The sequence below is a fragment of the Salmo salar genome, chromosome ssa02 (genome assembly GCF_905237065.1).
Source record: "Salmo salar chromosome ssa02, Ssal_v3.1, whole genome shotgun sequence".
NCBI lineage: Eukaryota > Metazoa > Chordata > Actinopteri > Salmoniformes > Salmonidae > Salmo > Salmo salar.
This window is the reverse complement of record NC_059443.1, coordinates 13,963,382-13,978,919: the sequence shown is the minus strand read 5'-3', so window position 1 is coordinate 13,978,919 and position 15,538 is coordinate 13,963,382. Positions and strand designations below refer to the sequence as shown.

Here is a 15,538-nt window from a genome sequence, read left to right as displayed (position 1 = left end):
CAATGGTGTAAAGTAGTAGTAGATAGTAACGTATTGAAATATCATTTTCAACAGCCTGACAGACAAATTCAATTTATTACAAAGAAAAATGTACAAGTTAAGGGAGGTCACGTGATCATAGCAGCTGGTCCATTAAATAACAGTTCATAAAGAAATAAAAAGGTTTGACAAAAACACTAAGGTAGTAGAAAAACTATTGGGAGAAATAAAGTTAATTAGGATTCTAGCTTGTAATTGGTTTGCCCTTACACATTCAGACATCTGGAACAGGGGTGAAAATCCTGCTTCTATTGAGATGAATGTAGAGTGGTGGATGGACATAAAACAGTCATGATGAAACAGAGAACAGGTTTTGTATCTCTATCCTGCCCTAAAACACAGGAAATCAGCCATACAGTTCATAGACCCAATCTTTATCAACCTCGATCCAAAAGTATTCTGAATTAGAAATATTTAAGTAACACTTTAAGCCAACCATTCGTGAATTGACTATTTTCCTCAATGTTCAAAGCCTTTGCTGCTTTTGTGAAATACTTGGTTCTTCTGAGGTACTTCAGTCACACTGGTGTTCTTGTAAAACTGCTTTGCTCTCCTTTTGTCTATTCAGACCATTCCCACAAGTACCCGTTTCTTGTGGCTCAATACAGACAGCAGTAGGCTCTTCTTCCTCCAAAATGATACCAGGCAAAAATACAAGTCTTCACAGTTGACTCATGTCCCTTCATACAAAGTGATGCACAAAAGCTTACAGAAGAAATGAGGTTGATAGAAGATACATCGGTAGCGTGGAGCTACCTCATTCCAACCCACTATTGTCGGATCATATTTTGAGGGAACTATGTGAATCTAGCAAACAATGTCACTCCTCAACAACCAAGAACAGTCATGAGTATGGCAGTCCAAAGACAATGGAAACAGAGCTGGCTCCTAAGCATTTCACTAAGTGTTCATTCCATGACTGAGAAAGTGTAGAGAAAGCCACTATAATAGAGTTTGGAATGAGATGGTAATTATGGAGACTGAACACCATCACACTGGGGTGACAGATTGATTTAAAGGGCTGGTGAGTGTTATGTATATCTGAGGCACAGGGAAACTGTACCATTACATACTGCAGAGAGGGGGAGAAACAGAACACATTCCTCTTGGAGAAAACAAAGCACATTGAAAGATATGGGGGTAAAACAGATAGAGAAACAGAGAGACGTGAATAAAGATGCAGGAAAAGAGGAAAACCACAGCTGAAACCTCTCCAATCTCCTGTCTAAATCCTGTGAGGAAGGACATCAGTCCAAGGTTGAGGTGGTGTTAGAAACAACTATAAACTATGAATGTATTCTGTCTGTAGAGGTATGGGGACTAGTAGGGGGAGTGGTCTCTGCCCGTGGTGCGGCCTCTCCAGTCCAGTCCATGTATGTCCACTGCACATTTAGAAACACACACACTCATGTATCCTTTCCATACACACGTCCTGTACACATGCGCGCACACACACACACACACACACACACGTTCACATGATGCCGTTGGTGAGGTACTGGAAGCCGTCATAGAGCTTGGTGGTGATGGAGCGCATGGATCCGTCCACCATCTGCTCCACCAGGACCTGCAGCTGTTCCTCCGTCAGGCTCATGTGGAAACGCTCCTTCAGGGTCCGGATGGTGCTGGAGCCGTGGAAGCAGGGCAGCTGGGAGCCTGGTAGGGAGAAGAGAGGGACACAGATGAAGTACAGTTTGGTACTTATAATGACCAAGTGTACTTATCGATAAAGCATTTTCCTTAAAGTTAAAGCTACTTTACAGGACTAACTAAAGCTAACATGACTACCATACAGACTAGGACAAGAGAGACATGTCATGACTGATACACAGTTGTGGGTCAGGACAATGTAAGAATGAAGAGTAATTACCTTGCTGCATGATCTCCACTATCTGGATGACTTTGTCCATGTGTTTACGTGCTGCTATCAGGCCCTGCAGCATGAGCATCTTATAGTAATTAAACATGTCTCCATCCAGACCTCCCATCACCTAGAGAGAGAGACAGAGTATCTTCTAGTCATTAAACATGTCTCCATCACCTAGAGAGAGAGACAGAGTATCTTCTAGTCATTAAACATGTCTCCATCCAGACCTCCCATCACCTAGAGAGAGAGAGACAGTATCTTCTAGTCATTAAACATGTCTCCATCCAGACCTCCCATCACCTAGAGAGAGAGACAGTATCTTCTAGTCATTAAACATGTCTCCATCCAGACCTCCCATCACCTAGAGAGAGAGAGACAGTATCTTCTAGTCATTAAACATGTCTCCATCCAGACCTCCCATCACCTAGAGAGAGAGAGACAGTATCTTCTAGTCATTAAACATGTCTCCATCCAGACCTCCCATCACCTAGAGAGAGAGAGACAGTATCTTCTAGTCATTAAACATGTCTCCATCCAGACCTCCCATCACCTAGAGAGAGAGAGACAGTATCTTCTAGTCATTAAACATGTCTCCATCCAGACCTCCCATCACCTAGAGAGAGAGACAGTATCTTCTAGTCATTAAACATGTCTCCATCCAGACCTCCCATCACCTAGAGAGAGAGACAGTATCTTCTAGTCATTAAACATGTCTCCATCCAGACCTCCCATCACCTAGAGAGAGAGACAGTATCTTCTAGTCATTAAACATGTCTCCATCCAGACCTCCCATCACCTAGAGAGAGAGACAGTATCTTCTAGTCATTAAACATGTCTCCATCCAGACCTCCCATCACCTAGAGAGAGACAGTCACAAGAAACACTGTTTTAGTCAATTAGCTTTGTTGAAGATGGCAAAGTGTTTCAAACCTGTGCTTTACTCCTGGTTCAACAGAGTGCAAATCTGAATAAGAACGTCGCATTAGCGTTCCTGTCAATTAACTCACGTCTACAAACTCGTTGGTGAGCTTGAAAGCAGAGGTCTCGAAGCCAAGGTTGCGGGGCGAGCTGGACAGAATGAAGCCAAAGTCTATGTGGATGATGTGGCCCTCAGCGTCCAACAGGATGTTGCCATTGTGTCTGGAGAGAGATGACAGAGTGAACAGAATGTAAGTGATGAGAGAGAGAGATGACAGGGAGGAGAGATGAGAACAAAATGTAAGTGATGAGAGAGAGGATAGAGGAGTGAATGAGAGGAAGTAGTAGGTGTGTCTGACCTGTCTTTGACCTGCAGCAGGTAGCAGATGAGACAGTAGCCTGCACAGCTCTGGACAAAGTTGCGCTGGGCCGTGAGGAAGGCCTCGGTGGTGTGGGTACCGTGTTCCTGCAGGAAGTAGTCCAGCAGAGGCATCTGGCTCTGTTTCTTCACCTGGCGGAGGGATATCAGAGAACTTTAACATTTAAAGTCCCACTCCAGTCTCATATTTTTTACTAGAAAAAGGCACATCTTAATAGGTGGTCCAGTCATGACGGGGCGGATCCCATCAGACCAACTCATTGAAGTCTGCAGGACGTATTTAATAATAATCATTTGGTGGGTGCTTATATTTGCCCTATTTCACACATGTACAAGTGTGTATTATTTACCTGTGAAATTGATTATTTTTTTACATATCCCAACTCCCCCTGAGACATTTTAGTCATTTAGCAGACGCTCTTATCCAGAGCGACTTACAGTAGTGAATGCATACATTTCATTTTTTTTATTTCATACATTTTTTTTTTTTTCTTCGTACTTGGCCCCCCGTGGGAATCGAACCCACAACCCTGGCGTTGCAAACACCATGCTCTACCAACTGAGCTACAGGGAAGCTAGACACTCTCGGATAGTGGGGTCACGGTCAGGGCATTATCAACGGTGACCCAGGAGCAATTAGGGTTAAGTGCCTTGCTTAAGGGCACATCAAAAGATTTTTCGGCTTGGGGATTCGAACTAGTGACCCTTCGGTTACTGGCCCAACGCTCTAAGGTCCTAGCCACTAGGCTACCTGCCGTGTGCCCCTGGGAGAAAAGGTACTGATCTAGCTGGCTGAGGGGGAAAGGTACTAATGTTAAATACTACTAATAGTAATGTTTGTTTTTGCGTGTGATTCTGTTGGAGCCTTTCTGAGCCCACTCACCTGGTGGATGGACACAGCGTTGACGATGGGTTCAATCATGCCGCTGTCAGAGGAGATCACCAGGATCTTGTAGGGTTTGATCCAGATAGGCACGCGCTCCTGTTCCCAGATGATCTGGGAGAGGGAAGAGAGCAGTACATAATTAGTCCAGATAAAGTATATACAGGAGATTATACTGTAGTGTAAATGCTGGGTGTGGATATGTAGAAAGTAGAGGTTCATCTTTGCTGTGTATGTGGAGCTAGAGAGAGTCCATTCAGAATGACCTGGAGCTGCTGCAGCACTTGAGAGGCCAGGAGCTCTTGCCGAAGGTCGTCGCCACACTTGACGATGACTGACAACAACCTCCAGGTAGGGATGTGTCCATATGGGGAGCCCTCCCTTATCCGCCTGTTCAGAACAACACAACAAGTACAGGCACATACAATTAGCAAAGCTAAAACCTTTCCTCTAGCCTTGAGATTACCATCAAGGCATGCAACACCTCCACGGTCCACTGTGGGGATTGAGTACGCACTGAACCTTCTCCTGCCACGGCTCCTTGAGGGCCACTGCTGAAGGGTCCTCTGGGTCCCGCTTGAATGTGGTTGGTGTGTGAGCTAGCTGCTCTGAGAGACGCCGCCTGTGTAGTGGGGGAAACGCACACATTCACTATCACTACTTAAGAAGCATCATATACATCGCAGTTTGAAAGACTACATTATACCACCCAAAGCTAGCTCTCTCCCAGCTATTCCTCTGTACCTGATGTCTCCAGCAGCGATGAAGATGGGTTCCTTGCTGTCCAGGCTGGTGATGCTGTCCACTGAGAACTGGGAGATGTTGTCACAGCTGTTGGTGTGGAACTCTGGGAGCTGGGATAACAGAGGAGAGGGAAAGAACAGGGGAGAGGGTGAGTCCACAGCCCATACTCCTTCACTACCTGATAAGGGTAGGTGGGCTCCTGACCCCTACCTCCACCTGCAGATCCCCGATGTCGTCCACAGACCAGGCTTCGTTATCCTCATCGTAGTTGTGAACCGTTGAGAAGCCCCCGGCTCGCTGATCCACCATGATGCCACAGTCCGGAAGGTTCTCCACTGAGCGCGTGCTGCGGATCCTCGTCTCGGAGATCCGTACCGGAACGTTGGACGTCTCAAAGTCCTCACACTCCAGAACCTCCACATAGATGAGGTACGGCGCCTGACGAGGTAGAGGTGATTGTTTACATGTTTGTGTTGGTGCGTCATCCATTCTACACTGTGTGTGTGTGTGTGTGTGTGTGTGTGTGTGTGTCTCTCCCCCCCACCTTGTCTTTGGAGTTGAGCACCACAGCCTGTGTGTGAGGGACGCGCACCACGTGGTGGTCGAAGGCGGCGGTGGGCAGCCAGACGCGGGCGGGCAGCTTGTGGTTGAGCAGCGACAGCTCCGAGATGAGCCGGGACGTCTTCTGCTCCTTAGTGGGCAGCGTGGCCAGCCGCTTCCCAATGCCCATCAGGGACTTGATGAACTCTCTCTGGGGTGCCAGACGCGCAGGCTACAGAGGAGGAGGAGGAAACATGGCAAGAGTAAATAAGATGTATGAACATAATGACCTTAGGAGGAATAGTGTTTTGTTAGAATAGTTCAGTGTTGTGTTGGCACCAAATACTCTCTACAACAACACACCTTCTCGTGTTGACCTCCAGAGAGTAGGGAAATCAGAGCACCACTCCCTTGTCAAATTACAACAGCAACTTAGATGTACAGCCATGAGCCGCTGGTCCATTTGTGTCAAGTTCGTTTGAAATGATTCAGAAGTCAAGGCCCATTATTGCAGCTGATTCAAGTGAGCAAATGTGTATAATCGCCTGTAATCTCAAAATAGCCTTTTAAAAAGCCGAAACACTTCAGCAGCCAACTTGACACAAATGTCAGAAGACTAGTTGAAACAAGAAAGACCACAACTTGAAACCATTAGCAAATCATTCATTTGAGGCTAAATTATTGCAGCAGTGGTTTAAAGAAGTCCAAGTTTACACAAGCCCCAAAACACCACATACACACATTTTATTCTAAAACATGAAAAATAGATAATTAAACCAATAGAGTGGAGGTTTATAAGCATGTATCACAATCTGCACCCGTAACAACCATAGATGCACAACTGAAATATGACCCCAAAAAACAATGACAAACGGATCCCACTACTGCCACCAATGACCTGACCTGACCCCTGACCTGAACCCTGAGGACTATTTAGCTCTGGAGCCCAAAGTTACATATTGAGATACATGCTTACGACTCCTCACTTCACATACAGAGAGTAGTCTACAACCCGGCTGCCAATGGAGACAGGCAGCCATCATCCCAGAATGCACCACAGAAGTCTGTGGTGATGGAGGCCGTTAACTTACTGTACCAGTCTTAGTCTAACAATCAAGACTTTCAGAGCTGGAGCTCAGATCCTGGGAAATGTGAGAGGTTAAAGTACAAAGTAAGGAAAGGAAAGGGGGGTGGAGGGAAAGATAAGAATATTTACTTTATTATTATTTTTGTTTACCAGCAACGAGAATCATAATTAGGTAGTATCAGACTGTATGCCCCCAGTGAATGGGAAGAGGCTGCATTGTGTGCCTGTGTATTCCAGGGTCTTGTCATGAGGAGTGACAACATATCTGCAGCTCTACAATGATCCCAGTTATCTGGGTGAACTACTACTAACACCCTCACATGATACTAAAGGTCACAGAGCATGGGGAATAGAATAGAGGAAATAGAGACATGAGAGCTATGTCTATAGAGCATGGGGAAGCAAGGACAAGGAAAACATTAAGAGAGATGAGCAGAGAAAAGCTTCCTTTATGAAAGTCTAGTGACATCCAGTGTTTATGAATGGTTACTCCCAACAGACAGTGTCTCACTACACATTCATCAGGGGGAGGAGGAATGATGGTGGGAATAGTCCAAACTAAATACAGTGCCTTCAGAAAGTATTCACACCCCTTGACTTTTTCCACATTTTGTCGTATTACAGCCTGAATTTTAAATTATTTGGGGTCACTACCCTACACACAATAGCTCATAATGTCAAAGTGGAATTATGTTTTTAGAAATGTGTACAAATTAATGAAAAATTAAGAGCTGAAATTACTTGAGTCAATAGGTCAAATATTCAATCCCTTTGTTATGGCAAGCCTAAATCAATTCAGGAGTAAAAATGTGTTGAACAAGTCACACAATACATTGCTCTGTGTGCAATAATAGTGTTTAACATGATTTTTGAATGACTACCTCATCTCTGTACCCCACACATACAATTATCTGTAAGGTCACTCAGTCGAGCAGTGCATTTCAAACACAGATTCAACCACAAAGACCAGGGAGGTTTTCCAATGCCTCACAAAGGCACCCATTGGTAGATGGGTACAATTTTTTTTTGAAAAGCAGACATTGAATATTCCTTTGAGCCGAGTGAAGTTATTAATTACAATTTGGATGGTGTATCAATACACCCAGTCACTACAAAGATACAGGCGTCCTTCCTAACTCAGTTGCCGGAAAGGAAGGAAACCGCTCAGGGATTCCCCCATGAGGCCAATGGTGACTTTAAAACAGTTAGAGAGTTTAATGGCTGTCATAGAAGAGAACTGAGGATGGATCAAAAACATAGTTACTCCACAATACTAACCTAAATAACAGAGTGAAAAGAAGCCTGTACAGAATAAAAAAATATATTCCAAAACATGCAACCTGTTTGCAATAAGGCACTAAAGTAAAACTACAAGAAAATGTTGCAAAGAAATTAACTTCATGTCCTGAATACAAAGCATTAGGTTTGGGGTAAATTCTTGTAACAACAAAATGTGGAAAAAGTCAAAGGGTGTGAATATTTTCTGAAGGTTCCACACAATCACTAGACACCTTGAACTTTCCACCCAGCTTAACAACTGATGGCACAATAGCAGTTTTCGTTCAAACCATTTGTGTTCACCAGCCATTGCAGAAGATCACGTGAGACTGAGACAGCATTTTCTGCTGCATGATGACATGAAGTTGGCCCATCACATAACAGTATATTTAAATTCCCTTCCTGAATTGGCCTGGAATTGATTCTGACCTGGCACCATTGTATTATCCACGCCATAATGGGGCAGTATGTCTCTATAGTGGAGTCTCAATAAGAGTGGGGAGGTTGTGTTTTGGGTACCTCTAGAAGAACAGTGATAAGGAAGTTGTGTCAATGACTCATTGATGACTAAAGGAACTGAACTGGTGTATCAGTGACTCATGAAGAGATTTGCACCCCAATGTTCAATTGTGTATCCAACAACTAACTAAGCAACTAAAAAGTGTTCAAATGTTTGATAACAGACCCTTTCATGCATGAGAAGACTGCCTAATCCTAGATTATAGCCCATATCAGGAGAGGGCACTTCCTTTTACATAATGACAGCTCTGCCGTTTCAGGGACAGTCCCTGAGCACCCTGTAGTGGTGATGACTGAATCACTGAGTACCTTTACATGCACACTAATAATTAGATAGTAAACTGATTATGGCAGTAGGCCAAGCACGGCAGCAGTCATGTAAACACATTACTCTGCTTATCTCAAATCGGCGTACAGTCATAATCAAAGTAAGCATACACCAATTAAAATAGCTGGTTTTCTGAGCAATCTTTCAAATGACTAGGACATGTAAAGGCCTTAGAGTTGTAGCAGTGTTACTGATCTGCACATGTGCTAACACGAACAGCGCAAGCTTCCTCCTTTAGCACCAGCGAAGTGAGTTCAGAAAAACTGAAAGTATGCATCTTAAAAATAGTTTTCACATTCAAACTTTATATGTCCAAACTCAGACTCAAATATGGTTCACAAACATTTATTTTGACTGGTAATTTTCTGCACCAGTCCCGTCAGGTAGCCTGATTTCAGATGTGTCCATGTAAACTGGATTATTAGGGGAATCGTTCTTCTTGCAAAGCATGTAAATGTTTAAATCGAACTACTATATTAATCTGATTATTTACAATAATGGTACTATTGTGTGATGTAAACATTAGCTACCCATCTTCCTTCAACGATGATGACAAGAACTACCGGTCTTGTCAGCGTAACTAAATGAACCATTATGACAAATTCTTTACTCTGGTGTTTTAGTATCCAATAGCAACCAGGTTAATAACCGAGTACTGATGATGTCGCCACATGGTCAGTCGCCATAGCGAACTAGTTTCTCCAAGATATCACCAAACCTCAATAGAGACCTCTGGGCATGGTGTTTATAGAAGCACTGTGACCCTACAGTAACACTGTCTCCATGTTTGTATAACATTGTCAGGGTGTCATGATGCCACTGTAAACCGAAGAGGGAGCTAAGAGAGAAAGGAGGAAGTGACCAGAGTGAAATCACTGAGCTTGAAACTGAACTGCTGATTAAGTTTGGTGTGGTAGTCACGTATACACATGCATGCACGCACGGACACACACATACAGAGCTTAATTGGTCAAAGGTCCTCTCTTCAACATTTTTACATTTGAGTCATTGAGCAGACGCTCTTATCCAGAGCAACTTACAGTAGTGAGTGCATACATTTTTATACTTTTTTCGTATTGGTCCCACGTGGGAACAGAACCCATAACCCTGGCCATGCTCTACCAACTGAGCTACATGGTCCCACGTGGGAACAGAACCCATAACCCTGGCCATGCTCTACCAACTGAGCTACATGGTCCCACGTGGGAACAGAACCCATAACCTTGGCCATGCTCTACCAACTGAGCTACATGGTCCCACGTGGGAACAGAACCCATAACCCTGGCCATGCTCTACCAACTGAGCTACATGGTGCCACGTGGGAACAGAACCCATAACCCTGGCCATGCTCTACCAACTGAGCTACATGGTGCCACGTGGGAACAGAACCCATAACCCTGGCCTTGCTCCACCAACTGAGCTACATGGGACCACGTGGGAACAGAACCCATAACCCTGGACATGCTCCACCAACTGAGCTACATGGTCCCACGTGGGAACAGAACCCATAACCCTGGACATGCTCCACCAACTGAGCTACATGGGACCACGTGTGAGTCTCTGTGGATATGTAACCATGACACTTTCTATACAGAGACAGAAGAGGAAGTATTATTCCCTGCTCTGTCTGGAATATGTGCATTCCATTGACCCCTCACCCCAATAGCATGTCATCTTCGGGCCTATTTTTCAGACAACTGGTGATAACAGCTACAGATGAAGAGTGCTGGACTGTGAACCTCTTTCTGTTCTTGTATAATGCCCCCCCGTTGGACCCCAAGCAGTTGCTTCCAAAGTTAGCTATCCCACTTTGTGAGATACCTGCCAAGATACAGAGAAACAAACTGACTTAGTGGAAAACAAAAACGTGTATATACTCCCAGTACACACCTCGTCCTGGTTGCTCTCCACCTTGGGATTGCTCGCTGTCCTCTTCAGGTTGCTGCTCAGGCTGATACTGACCGTGGCGTCTGACTTGGAGCGCTGATGCGTGCGCTTAGTCGGCGACAGACCGTGCTCTCCGCCCAAGCCGTGCCCGTGCAGGGATGGCGCAGTGGTCGGAAGTGGGCAGAAGGGGGCCAACATCAGTGGCTGGCGGGCACGGACCGCGGCTGGTTTGAGTTCATCGGAGAAGATGAGTTTGCGTAGCTTGGTGCCGCGCGAGTGTCGCTGTGTGGAGATGTGCATGTCGGAGGAGTAGGCACCCAGCAGCCAGGCGCACTGCAGCGAGAAGGAGATACTCTGACGGCAGCGGTGTACCTGTGGTGGGAAAAAATGATTTGATGTGAAAGGAGCTTTAGAGAGGATACATTTGTAATTCTGATGAGTAGCTAGCCACGGAGGCAGTTCAGGGAGGTAACATACTCACCACGTAGGGCTTGATGGCGTCTCCCACGTCCTCGTCCATGTGGATGTACATGTTCAGCAGCTGCGGCAGGTAGAAGTCCACCTCCTCGTGGCGGAAGCTGAACAGACGGTTGCCGATGTAGGCCTGCACACCCGGCTCCTTGGAGTTGTGTAGATAGGAGATGGCCATTGACACGTCGAAGAGTTTGGACTCAAACAGCCGCAGCAGCCACGACTGCTTGGAGGGGTTATGGCGCTGGCGCCGCCGCGCGCTTTCACCGAGCCTGGAGGCAGTGCCTCAGAGTCCTCCTCCCCGGGGATTTTTGGGGGCTTGATAGGCTCTGTATGTACAGTCCCGTTGACCAGTGTTTGGTCTGTGCTATTGCCACCATCAGACCCAGAACCTGACCCCTCACTTTCACCTTTGAGGAACTTCACCTTCTGCAGCACCTCCTGGCAGGCCATCTTGGCCACCTCGGGGTCGATGACCAGGGTCAGCTCGCCCACGCCCTCTGAGATGACATCCAGGGGTGGGCTGGAGGCGACTGGACCATCGCTGTGACTGGGGCTGGGACTGGTGGTCTGCTGGTGGTGGTAGGATCCAGAGGAAGGGGAGGAGGGCAGAGAGAGGGAGGGAGAGGAGGAGATGGACAGAGAGGAGGAGGCTGTGGAGGGGCTCTGCGGTTCTAGTTCCTCTGGCTGTACAGCAGACAGACCCAGCTCCGTGTCACCCATCACGGCCGCTCACCGCACTCCCACTGGGGCCACAGAGAGAGAGAAGTGGGGAGGAGAGGATGATGACGAGGGGGAGAAAGGGTGGGGGTGGTAGTGTGAGAGAGAATAGGAAACAGAAAGAGGTTTCATCATCATTTTTGGGGCAGTCAACGTGTGACAGGCCTATGTTTGTGGCGGTCATGACATTTTGTCAGCAGGTTATTGTCATGCAAAAGACTGCTGGTCTCACGGTAATTGACTGTTAATTAACAAACACGTTTAGCATATCCAGGCCTCCACGCATACAAGCCGCATAAAAGCCTTTGGAACATCTACAATAAAAAATAAATAAAGTTGAATAAATCTATTTAATATACACAATCACAATGAATCCATTATGTATTTTAGGCAGGTCTTAAGAAACATGACATGAAGAAAATGTATTTCAGAAGAACATGTTATCTGGCAATGCGCCGTGCCATAGGCTGTAGGCTTGTTAATTTAGCAGAAAATATATTCTTATATGTCCCGTGACATTATTTGATATGATTTTATAGTATGAAGAATATAATTGAACTTAGCTGAATAAAATATAAATTATATTTTTCCCATTCTGGAGCGAGTGTGCATATGAAGTGGCTGTGTTGAGCATAAAAGTGAACATTTCAAACAGGTCCTATACACTAGATTTAGAGTTATTTAGCAACTTTAGCTGTGAATGATACAAACCTTAGAATGTCTTAGAAATCATAACATATATGGGCTGCAAGATGAGACTATAGGCTATGGATGATTTGAGAAAGTCGACTAAGCGGTCACATGGAATTCTACTGCGGTCATGAATCATGACTGCCGGAGTGGCGGTAATATGGTCACCTCAACAGCCCTAGACAGGCCGCAAGTCTGCAAAACACAGCGCATAGCTCCTTTGATTCTTCATATAGCATTTACATCTAACAGGAATCAGGTTTGGACTAAGTGGAACAAGGTGCTCAGTGTGTAAAATGGATCTGACAACCTGTGTCCGTCTTCCCATCAGTCAACTAACATACTGTCTGTGAATGTAGGCCAATGACCTTTTCTATGAGTCGCTGTCCATCTGTCTGTCCGTCTATGAACGTGTTCGTCTGACTGCGGTCACTGTGTTCCGGCAGGCCCTGCCATGTAACGCACATGGCCATACACACCTGCTAATTCTACTGAGCAGATTAGCACCACAGCAGCACTACCTAGTGCCATGCACTACAGGCCCAAAGCAGGGAGAGGGAGGGTTGTCTCTCTGAAACCTCTGACACCTGATGGATAACAATCTTCAACATGGTTAATAGCACCCCATCACAAGCCATCCATCATGGAACACAGTTAACATGGATCTACCAGAAACTTCAGAACTACTAAGATTAAACCAATAGATTTTTCACATTGTTGAATCAACAATGTCGCTAAGGGCCTCAATCATTGAGAAGAATGGGTGCAGTATAACACTGGTCCTGCTGTATAATACTTGTGCGGGTGGTGGAGCAAAGTACTTCCTCATTGGGCTAGTATCCATCAGTCTTTTTCTTTGTCCAATATGCTGAAAAATGTAAACTCAGAAAGGGCTGGTGGGTGTAGAACAGAAGTGTCAGGTTTGTATACAGTGTTCAGCAGATGGAATATGAATTAACCCTTCGCTAGCTGGCTACAGCAAGTTGTTGTTGAATTAGCCGTTTCAATAAGCAGGGACAAGGCAGGGAAATACGCATAGCTAGCATAGTTATCCTAATCGTCCAAACAGAATCATACAAGTGTCTAGCCAACCAACACCGTCTAGGCAAGTGGTGGGGGTGTGTCATGGAGATAGGTATACAAACATTTGACACGTGTGGTTAACGTTATAAATATTCTGCAGTTGCAATTAACTTTGCTAGCAACTAACGTTGGCATACTAACATTTACTAGAACGCTAACGTTAGATAGAGATGGCTAACTCGCTTCAGCTGAGTAACGTTAGGTAGACAAACACTAGCTAGTTAACTGATAGTAGTTAACCGTTCACTAGCCAGCTAGTTGTCGAGCTTGCTGACTAGCTCAGAGCGTAACGTTATTTGCTAGGTAGCTAACATTAGTAAACGTTTTATTTTAGTTAGCTATAACTTAGTAGCTATAGCCGCCTCCTCATCCCTGGTCAGATTTAGCTACATATCTTCCTTAAACGATGATAAGAAATACCGGTCTTATCATAGTAGCTAAATTAACCAGTATGCCATTCTTTACTCGGGTGTTTTTGTATCTAATAGCTAGATACCAAGTTAATAGCCGACTAGCTGCTAACCTAAACCTGAGGGATTAACGTTAGCAAGTTTGATTGCTAGCACATAAGTAGCTACACCAGCTAACTTGCGTACCAAACTCCTCGTTGTCTTGAAGGCCACGCCACTCTTTGAGTTATATAAACAAGTAGAAACATAACTCCTACCTTAAGATTGTATTGGCTGGTTAGCTATTTAAGTTTATTTGAGCTCCAATTTCTCTGCTCCATTTAGAATGCGTTCAGTGCCGAGTTCTCTGAACTACTTATTGGAGAGGTGACAGACTAGGGCTGTCTGCTCAGTGCCTGTGTAAAATATATTTGTGCATTATGACAAACTACTCCACAATGAGTGTTATTAATATTGTTGTAAAACATGGACAATTGCTGAATGAAGAACGTGTAAAATCTTAGCTAAATCCAAAAGTGCGTAATAGGGTAGAGTAGGGTACACTATGCTACCAGTGTATTAGACATAGGCCACAGAAGGTTGGTGGCACCTTCATTGGGGAGGACAGGCATATGGTAATGAGTGGGAAATAATGTGTGGAAAGGTATCAACAACATCAAACACATGGTTTCCATTCGCTCCATTCCAGGCATTATTATGACCAGTCCTCCCCTCAGCAGCCTCCACTGACATAGGCCTATCCTTTACCAATGTATTGATAATATACCTTTCATTACTATAAACTTGTTTGTGTCATAGCGGATGGCTAAGTGCCTCGCTTGAAGCTTCCAGAGATATAGAAGTACTGTTGCCACAGATACAAAAATGCCTTTTATGGGTCAATAGTATGCTTGTTCAGTATGTTGTATGAGGGGTTTCCCCACTTTGTCACAGTGCTTGGACTTGGATCACACAGTTGTGCTCTGCCTGGCTACTGGGGATGCAGGAGGATGTAGTAGCGATGCATCACTACTGCTCTCCTGAGACCTAGAAGTACTGTTGCCCCAGACCATGGTGCTTCTTGGGTGTGTTTGTGCAGAGTGGAGTGTTTGCCCCCCTCTGGAATTTCCACTCTGTCACACGCGTATGGCCAAGCCTGGCATGAAAATGGGATTGCTGTGCTGATAGCAATGATCTATTTGCATTATCTGACAATATTAATTTTCTCACTTCTGATGTTAATTAACCACATCATTGGATCTGAAAGTAGTATGGATTGATTCAGTTTAGGGATGTAGGAAAGTAGCTGGCCAAATCATGCCTGGAGTAAAATTGAGAAAGTTTATAGGTCACCTGCACTTGATGTGGGCAGTAGCAGGCGCTGTTGAGCAATTATAAATTATAAGGCTCATTAGCTACTAAATCCAGCCAGCCAAAGGATCTTTGCTCCAGTTCACACAACTTGGCCACCATCAAAAGTTAATTGGAGCCATTTTCCAATACAAACCAGTAATGCCAAAATGTTAAGTCCTTTAAAATAAATCATTGCAGTGATACCCACTGGCCCAAATATTGTCTAAAGTGTAAATGACTCACCCAAGCTTGAGAAAGCTTTTGATATCACTTGATAGATTTGCTTAAGGGTCATGCTTCAAGGTCATTCCAGACGTGTAGTATAATGAACCATAGCTATGAGACTCAGTGATCAATTATTAT

General features: G+C 44.9%; 1 pseudogene across 1 annotated transcript; it reads right to left on the bottom strand.

The window, feature by feature from the left end:
- Positions 1-56: 56 nt before the first annotated feature.
- On the bottom strand, positions 57-14,052 carry LOC106574548 (phosphatidylinositol 4-kinase beta-like; annotated as a pseudogene). The gene is made up of 13 exons (XR_006759862.1): positions 14,030-14,052; positions 10,951-11,686; positions 10,473-10,841; positions 5,375-5,602; positions 5,041-5,268; positions 4,831-4,940; positions 4,604-4,708; positions 4,353-4,476; positions 4,087-4,200; positions 3,184-3,335; positions 2,914-3,046; positions 1,910-2,030; positions 57-1,695 (listed from the first exon to the last, which is right to left on the bottom strand). The product of XR_006759862.1 is annotated as a phosphatidylinositol 4-kinase beta-like (transcript).
- Between the last annotated feature and the right edge of the window lie 1,486 nt (positions 14,053-15,538).